This window comes from Aythya marila (assembly GCF_965140915.1).
Source record: "Aythya marila genome assembly, chromosome: 5".
In the NCBI taxonomy this organism is placed as follows: Eukaryota; Metazoa; Chordata; class Aves; order Anseriformes; family Anatidae; genus Aythya; species Aythya marila.
Window position 1 is genome coordinate 24,715,347 of NC_139046.1, and position 8,508 is coordinate 24,723,854.

Here is an 8,508-nt window from a genome sequence, read left to right on the forward strand (position 1 = left end):
GCATGAACAAAATTTAAAAACTGTCAGTCCCTACCCAGGTGCTAAATTAAACCCTCCAAATCTGGTACAACGTGGTGAAGACAGCAAAAGGATGAAGCAAAACAGATGTGTTTGTCTCAGAAAAGAGAAAAAGAAGGAATCTTAAGGTCTCATTCAGAATGCAAACAGTACTGTGGGTTCAGATGGTAAGAAGATTTTTAAAGGTACAAATGGTTCTTTAATGCCCAATCCCAGAGGTATGGAAATTATATGTGTATTTTTAGTTTAGATTTAGATATAAAATGCTGACAATTTACTTGGCAAAAAAGAGCAGAGGAAAAATGGAGGGGAAACTTCAACAAACAATAGACCTAACGCATACTGGTATATACCTGTAATTGCCTAATCCCCCATTTGTGCAATAATTTGTAGATAGAGAATAATCCAGAATAGATTCAAAGTAAATAATCTAATTCATATTAAAGGAACATTAAAGAATAATCATATTCGTTGGTTTAATTTTATAACTGATTTTTTTTTTCATTTATGTGTTGTTGAAATTAACGTGAAAATGTTGTCATTGCTTTTTCTCAAATTATTATGTTTTGTTTACTCTGAGTACTTAAAACAATGATATACTCTATTTCTGTATATTCCCTGTTCTTACAAACCTATATGGTGAATGTTTAGTCAATGTGATAGAGAGTGACTGGAAGTTTAGCTATGTTCTGCTGTCTAATCTTTTTCATTTGTAATATCATATTACATTATAAAAAATCCTATGCTTGCCACACTTATGATATTTGGGCTGGAAAAAAATTACCACTGAAAGGAAATTCCGAATATCACAACTAAGATAAGTTGATGGAGAAAAGCATTTGACTATATCCCTACTCTCCTTGATTGTCCTCTTATCTAGCTGTTTAATATCTAGGATGATGATCTAGCAAATGCATTGGTTGTCTGGAATAGATGAATCATAGTCAAAATACACAAAGGGTAGAAAAAGTTTACAAAACATTGCTTTTAATTTCTTTATTCATGATTAGTATCTCTGATGTTTAAAAATGAGTTTATAGATATAAGCGCTAAATTAAAATATCTCTAGGTAATGTAGGATGTTTTTGCCCAGTATTATCATAGAAGAAAACATAGAATATTATGTCATAGCATTCATTATATCATATTATTATATACATTAGCATGTTACTGGAAATTTATTTGTAATAACAGTTTTTCTTGAAATTAAATTAAAATACATGACCATAGGATGATCAAAAATTAAATTATATAAGTATAAATTTAAAAGTGGCTATATTTTCATGCAGGACTATCGTTGTTGATGCAAATTGGGGAATTATTTACCTAATATACTGTATGTGCACAAATTCAAAGTTTGCTTGAATGATGGTTGTCAGTGTGAGGCAAAAACGTTTTTTTTCCCCTTTCTCTTTCTCCACATGGCTCTGTCGGTGCTTTTTATTATCTGAAGAATTGTTTATTGATGAAATTGTTAAATTATTCATGATTCTATGGCCTTTTCCTTTCTTTGACCTCCTTATGAATTACCTGCTGATGGGTTGTGAGATAGTGATACCCTCATCATGTATAGAGCATCATCAATGTTAAATCAGAATGAAAAGAAACCAAACCTTTCCCTTGGATCCTTTTCTTGCAGTAACCACTATAGTGTTTTTTTGTTGTTGTTGTTTTAGCTTAGCACATCTTGAATATCAAACAGAAATGAACATTTATAAGACTTTTATCTTCACGTTTAAAACCTGAAATGAAACACAGTCAGTTATGACTTGCTACGGCTAGAGTGACTTGACGTAAATGACATGGGCTATTGTCATTTACAAATGTTTCATCTGTTACACAATGCTAGGATGTGGGTGGTGGCCCACTGAATTTCCAATTTTATCATTTAGCACCACAATTTGCAATTCAGGGAGCATGTTAGATGTTTTTGAAAAAGTGAAATGGATGAAGAATTTACTTGCATAATATAACTTGTAAATTTCAAGTTGCATGATCAAAATTTACTGCTCTATTAGAAGAATAGATTACCAGTTCCTTTTTTTTTTTTTTCTTGAAATCTTTCTTTCAAATTTTCTTTCTCAAGAGAAATTTTATATTTTCTAAAGTATTTTAAAAGTCAATGGAAATATATTGTATAATAGCACTTCTTTCATGTATTTTTAGTAAAATAGATTGATAAGGTCATTAGTGGCTTTAAGAATCACTGTTCCACTACAATTGTATTTTACAGTCTGAACAGGATTATGATGGGTTTATTGCAGCCTGAACTTTGTTCAACCCAGTATGCTGTGGTTGTTAAATTCTGAGATTTCTTCCATTGCTAATTATAGATCCAGAAAATTTTCATAATTGGTATTATGAAAATTTTTGCTTCACAAAATTACTTTAAGAGAAGCTCTTGTCCCTTGCTATACAGTGGTATTAGTTCTTTCTGTATTTAAAATCTCTTTAGTGGAGATTAATTTTTCTATGTATTTTCTTTTATTCTTTTTCTAAAAAATCCATTTGATGGGCTGTAGTTTAATAAAGCAGACTTACTAAGAAACCTCGGCTGCATTTATGTTTGGAAACTGCTGCTGAGAAGACTTGTGTCTAGAATGGCAAAATACATTAGCAGTGGAACATCTCTGTTGTTATATCACATTTGTCACTGTTATACTTTATTGTTAAGACTTGCACTACTTGTAACCCCACTAAAATCTAGTTTACTAAACTAGTTTGTGTGACATCTGTGTTCCCATTTATGTCTTTCCATGGACAAAATGAAAAATCTATATACAAGTTTTATCTTTAGTTACTGGTAATTGTTCCAAATAAGAAATACAATTTCAAGAAATCTTGATATTGCTTTGATCATTATTTGTTCCTTATGTTGATAGAAACATAGCTCAGTTTATTGAAAAAGGAGGGCAGAAGAATAGATGTATTCTTATGAGTGCTGGTCAAGCAAGATTTACAGATTTGTAGAATAAAACAAACAAACAAAAATGTTTTCTCTGTCCCAATTCCATCTAAAATAATGAAATTTTATAGTAATGTTTAACTGTTACAATAGAATAGGATAAAGAACTTAATTTTATAACTGAAACAGAACTTTATTATGCAAACATAGCTCTATTCACCTAAAGGACTGAATCACCTGTTTTATTTCTCATTCTTTAAAATACTGATAATAAATGTGTTATTGGAAAATAGGTAAGTGTTTGATTAGCAGAGAATACATTCAAGAAAACCCTCAGATCCCTTTCTGCAGGGCTGCTCTCCAGTTTCTTGTTCCCCAGTCCTTATGTATATCCAGGTTCCCAGCTGCAGACTCCAGCACTTACTCTCAGTAAATTTTATGTTGTTGCTGATTCGTCCAGCTCTCTAATTCATTAAGAATTATTTGCAAGGACTCTCTACCCTTGATGGATTCAACAGCTCCTCCCAATTTAGTGTCATCTGCAAACTTAGTATACCTTCAGGTCCTGCATCCATGTTATTTCTGAAAAAGAAGCCCTAAAATAGAGCCATGGGGAACCTCAGCAGTGACTGACTGCCAGCCTGATGTAAACCAATGTACCCCAAGCACAACCCATCAACAAATTGTTCATTCATATACAAATACAAACCTGTGCTGGCTATTACCAATGACTGCATTGTCTTTCAGGTGTTCAATAACTCCCAGAATAAGCCCTGTAATTTTACCAGGCACTGAAATGAGACTGACAGGCCTGTAGTTACCAGGGTCTTCTTGTCCTTTTTGAAAATAGGAACAATATTTGCCAGTTTTCAGTTGAACTTCTCTAGATTCCCAAGACTGTTGAAAAATAATTGAGAGGCACCTCACAATGACATCATCCAGCTCTCTGAGTACCCTGGGATGAACAGCATCGGGCCCCATAGACTTCTGTGCATCCAGATGGAGCAGAAAATCCCATACCATTTCAGGATTGGCTCGGAGTTTATCATTACTGCATTCACAGTCTTCCAGCTCAGGGCTACAGGGGTCCCAGAGACCATTCTTGGTGTTGAAGATGGAGGTGAAGAAGGCATTAAATGTCTCTGCTATGTCTATGTCTCTATTTGTGAGGTGATTATCCTCATCAGGAAATAGACCAATACTTTCTCTGGTCCTCCTTTTGTTGTTAACATATTAAAAAACAAACAACAATTTTTTTATTGTCCCATACGTACTGTACCGGCCACCTTCAACTCTAATTGAGCCTTGGCTGCATAAATTTTATCCCTACAATGGCAAACAGCATCTCTCTAGTCCTTCTACGTTGCCCAACCTCACTTTGAGTGGCCATACACGTTTTCCTCCTAAACTCTAGAAGAAGACCTCTGCTCAGCCAAGCTGACCTTCTGTCCCACCTGCCTCTGACATTTTGGAATTGCATGTTCCAGTCCTCCTAAGAGGAGGAACTAACTAGTTCCCTGAGCCTCCTGAAGCCTGCTCTACCCATACCAGGTTTGAAGTTTTGGCGACGGTTTTCCTCCTAACACCAAAGATTTTAAACTTGACTACTTCATGGTCATTCTTCATAGTATTAATATTTGGGGAAGTTTGTTTTTTTGTTTGTTTGTTTTTGTATGTTTTGCTGTCAACCTTTGTCTAGAATTATTGATTAGGCCTTAGGTTTATTGGACTAAATCTAACTTACTTTAATATTCAAGTCAGAAAACCTTTTAAATTGAAGTAGTCTACCTCCAGTTTAATTATCTAGTTGCATAGAGAATGTCCCAATCAGTGGCAGTGAGATGAGTAGCCTCTGCGAGAGCAGTAAGGGGCTCAAATTTAGCAGTCTATTTTACAAACTGTAAATAACAAATATAATCTGATTTTCCCATGTCTCCAAGATTTCCACCTTTGTAAAATATGTAGATGTAATTTATTTTAGCTTGAGCTACCTGTTGTGTTCCATCTCAACCCCAAACCTCAAGCTTGAGCATGAGCTTGTGTGGACACAAATTGAATTTGTATTTGAGTTGGTGGTGGACCAAACCTTGAATTGCAATATATATACATGCAGCCTGAGCAAGTTCATGAGCTATCAGGGTAAGGAATATACCAGAATAAATATACTTGTGAAAAATCAGTGTGAAAAAAAAAAAAAAAGAAAAGGCAATATTTCAAGTAACCTTTTTCTAGACTTAAGAAGTATGAATTTGAATAAGAGCACCAGCAGATGGCAGCCTGCAATATGAAGTGGGAGAACTTCATTGCCTGATAGATTAGCTACAACAGCTGCTGCTGCTCCCTTTTCTGAGGAGGGATTACTGTATATTGGTATATTCTAGGGCTCTTCCTTAATTGGCAGTATTGTTCTCACTTCTTTTTTAATACGTTATACACAATTATTTAACAATAAAACAATAACTGAGATTATTCTACCTCACCAGATCTGAAGTAATATATAATTAGTATAGAACTTTAACATTATAATGTAAACATATAAATATTTGAACGCATGCAGAATTGTACATGTGGATATATATGTGCATGCACACACAGTAATGCAGTTAATAAGCAGAACAAGCCTTGAATAACAACTCCTTTCATGTGCTCATTTTTTCTCTCCTGGTTTTGATGTATTTTTCTACAAAATGGGGTATTCAGAAAAGGAAGGGAAACTGTGTGGAACCTTTTAACTGCTCCCAGCAGTTACATTTTACAGCATGTTTCTTTTTGTTCACTTTACCTAGTCAGTAAAGTCTTTTTGATGCAAAGGGAAAAAGCTTATCGTTGCTCTCTGTTGGAATTCAAGGAGAAAAGCTGAAAAAAAAAAATAGTGGCCTTTTTTTCCCCCCCGTGGACACAATGTTCTGTTTGAGGTGGCAAGTGGAAAAGGTAAAGTGCTTTCTCCCTGAGAGAAAACAAACAATCTTAGAGTAGCAACCAGAGGTTGTAACCTTCCAGAACAAGTGTTTTTTAGCTCTAATAAAAGGAAAGATGGCATTGGGCATTTTCAGAGTTGCAAGCTTGGTTTCTTTACTGGGTGACTGTTAATTGAATTGCAGTCTCATATTGTTTTGTAATTAAATGCACGCATACATGCAATGACTGTTAAAAGCCTAATTCAGAATTCATTAAATTCAGTGAAAGGACGGAGTTTCACTATGTTTCAAGTCAAATTTACAAGCTACAGAAGAATGGCAAACACTCCCTTGCTGTTACCCTTTTCCCATGTTTATAGAAACTAGAGTTGTCTGATTTGACCTGTCATTGGAATAAAACAGTGATATTTATCTTTTTTTTTTTTTCTGACCCAACTGACAGTGATGCAGTGTGGCAAATAGTTTATTTACAACTCCTAAAATATAAATGTATAGCGTGCAAACAACTTCACGTTGTGCAAAATAGCTTTATCAAGTAGTGTGTGCAACTATAAGCATAGTGTTTATTAATGCTGTTGTCATGTGGAGATAATATGCAAAGTATGCAGCGCAACACATGCACTGGAAATGCATATGCTATTTTACTTGAGAGTGGCTTCCCCAGTCACACTGGTGTGGTTTAGAGGGTCTCACCATGTACTAAGTTTAAATCCTTTATTATCTGGATGTTGCCTATATTACTTCTAGAAAGAAAAGTCTGATACTTATATAAATGGATGAAAAACATATCTTGGGCATGGCAGAACAGGGTTCTGCTGCTCTTAGTGGTACCCTTTTCCCCTAGATGTCAGATGGCAATGAGTATTGGAGCTATTCTGTATGTCCCTCATCTGTATCTCTAGTTACTGAGCCATTTTTGATGATTTTCCTCTATCTGCATTTTCCCAGACTTCATATCAGTGTTTTTTTCCATATAAAGCTTGATGAGAAATTCTACTAAGGTCAGCTCTCTGTATTTAACTCTGACCTTTCTGACTAGCTTGCTCATTGTGAGATAAATTCTAATTTCTTGTTTGCAAAATGAAACTTGTAGTACAGTCTTCCATAGCTTGTCATTGTCTTTTTCTCACAGAACTATGGAATTGTGAAATATTAACTAGGTATGTAGGAGTTTGCATAGTCTTCATAGCCAGTCTCCATCAGGGCAGAGTTCAAAAAGTACAGCTAAAACACCATTTGTACTTACTTAAAAAGTGAGAATAGTATCTTATTTGTATTTGTTAATAAGCTCTTTGATTGGCCCTAATTTACATGCTGATGAATCTGAGAAGTTTATTCATGCAGTTATCAACTATAATTGCAATTTAGTGAGAAATACATACACTAGTCTTTAAATAACTAGTTGCCTTAAAGAGAAAGTGAAAATTACTTAACTAGGGAGGCTTTCCAAATAGTAGTTTAACTCTGATTAGAGCAATTCAGAAGCCGTGGAGTAAAGAAAGAAAACCTTTATCATTGAAGCCTAGCTTGTTAGTTACTAAACTGAGTATCAAGTGGAACATATATGTTAAGGTAGTATCAGTAGGTAGCTAATTAGTTCAAAAAACATTACCTTCTTTTCTAATAATAGCATTATCTAATATGCCAGCCTTCCCTCCTGGTTGTTTTCACAGGGAGAAAGTATATTTTATTTTCTAGCACTGCTATGAACTTGCTGCATTTCTTAATCTCATTAAGCAATAGTGTATATTTCTGTATCAAGGGACACTGAAAATTGTAAGTTTTAAAAGTATAAATGTGAAACTTCTGGTACATATATGTATAAAGTAATCAGGACAGGTGAATAAGAAATGGGTAGGAAATAGAGGATTGTTTTTGTGGAGGTATAAATCCCACATCAAATTAATCACACCAAGCAATGTGTGCTGTATTTATGCAATCTTTTTTTTTTTTTTTTTTTTTTTTTTTTTCAGCTGTTATTCTCCATCTCAATATGGGGTTCTTGCATTCATGGCTTTGCAGAGATTTTTTTTAAAGTTCTGTGTCTTTGCAAAGGGATCCTGATAGCCCTATTTCTGATCAGAAGAGGCTATCCTTTGCTGCAGACATTGTAGAGCACAGCAGGTAAATATTTTCTAACAGCTTACATGGGCTGCAACTCCTTGGGTAGCTGGTATGCTAACATAGGGCTGGAGGTGACTGCAGAAAGTCAGGGATGAGGCTGTGGTATGCAGCATTGCAGACATCCTAGATGACGCTGTGGCACTTGCTTGCTTCAGTAACCACAAGTATACCACAGTAACTTGGTTATTTGAGGTCTTCTCAAATAAGTAACTTGGTTACTGTGGTATTGCCAGGTTTTAACACCCAAGTCATACCTCACCATGTCTGTCAAACTGTCTACTCTGTTTTTTGCTCTCTTTTCTAGATATCTTTGCAGATAACCCAGTTATCTGGGTTTTGGGAGTGTGAAAGTCCACAATATTGAGACATAATGATGTAGTTGCATTCATAATGGAACCACAGCTCTGGACAGGCACTTGAAATCCTGAACCCTTAGCACTTCTCTTAGTCCTCTCTGAAACATTTTAGAGTGTATTCTGGGAGAATATCTGTCCATTCCTGGCCATCTGCAGACATGCTCTTATCCCATCAGCTCAGTAAACT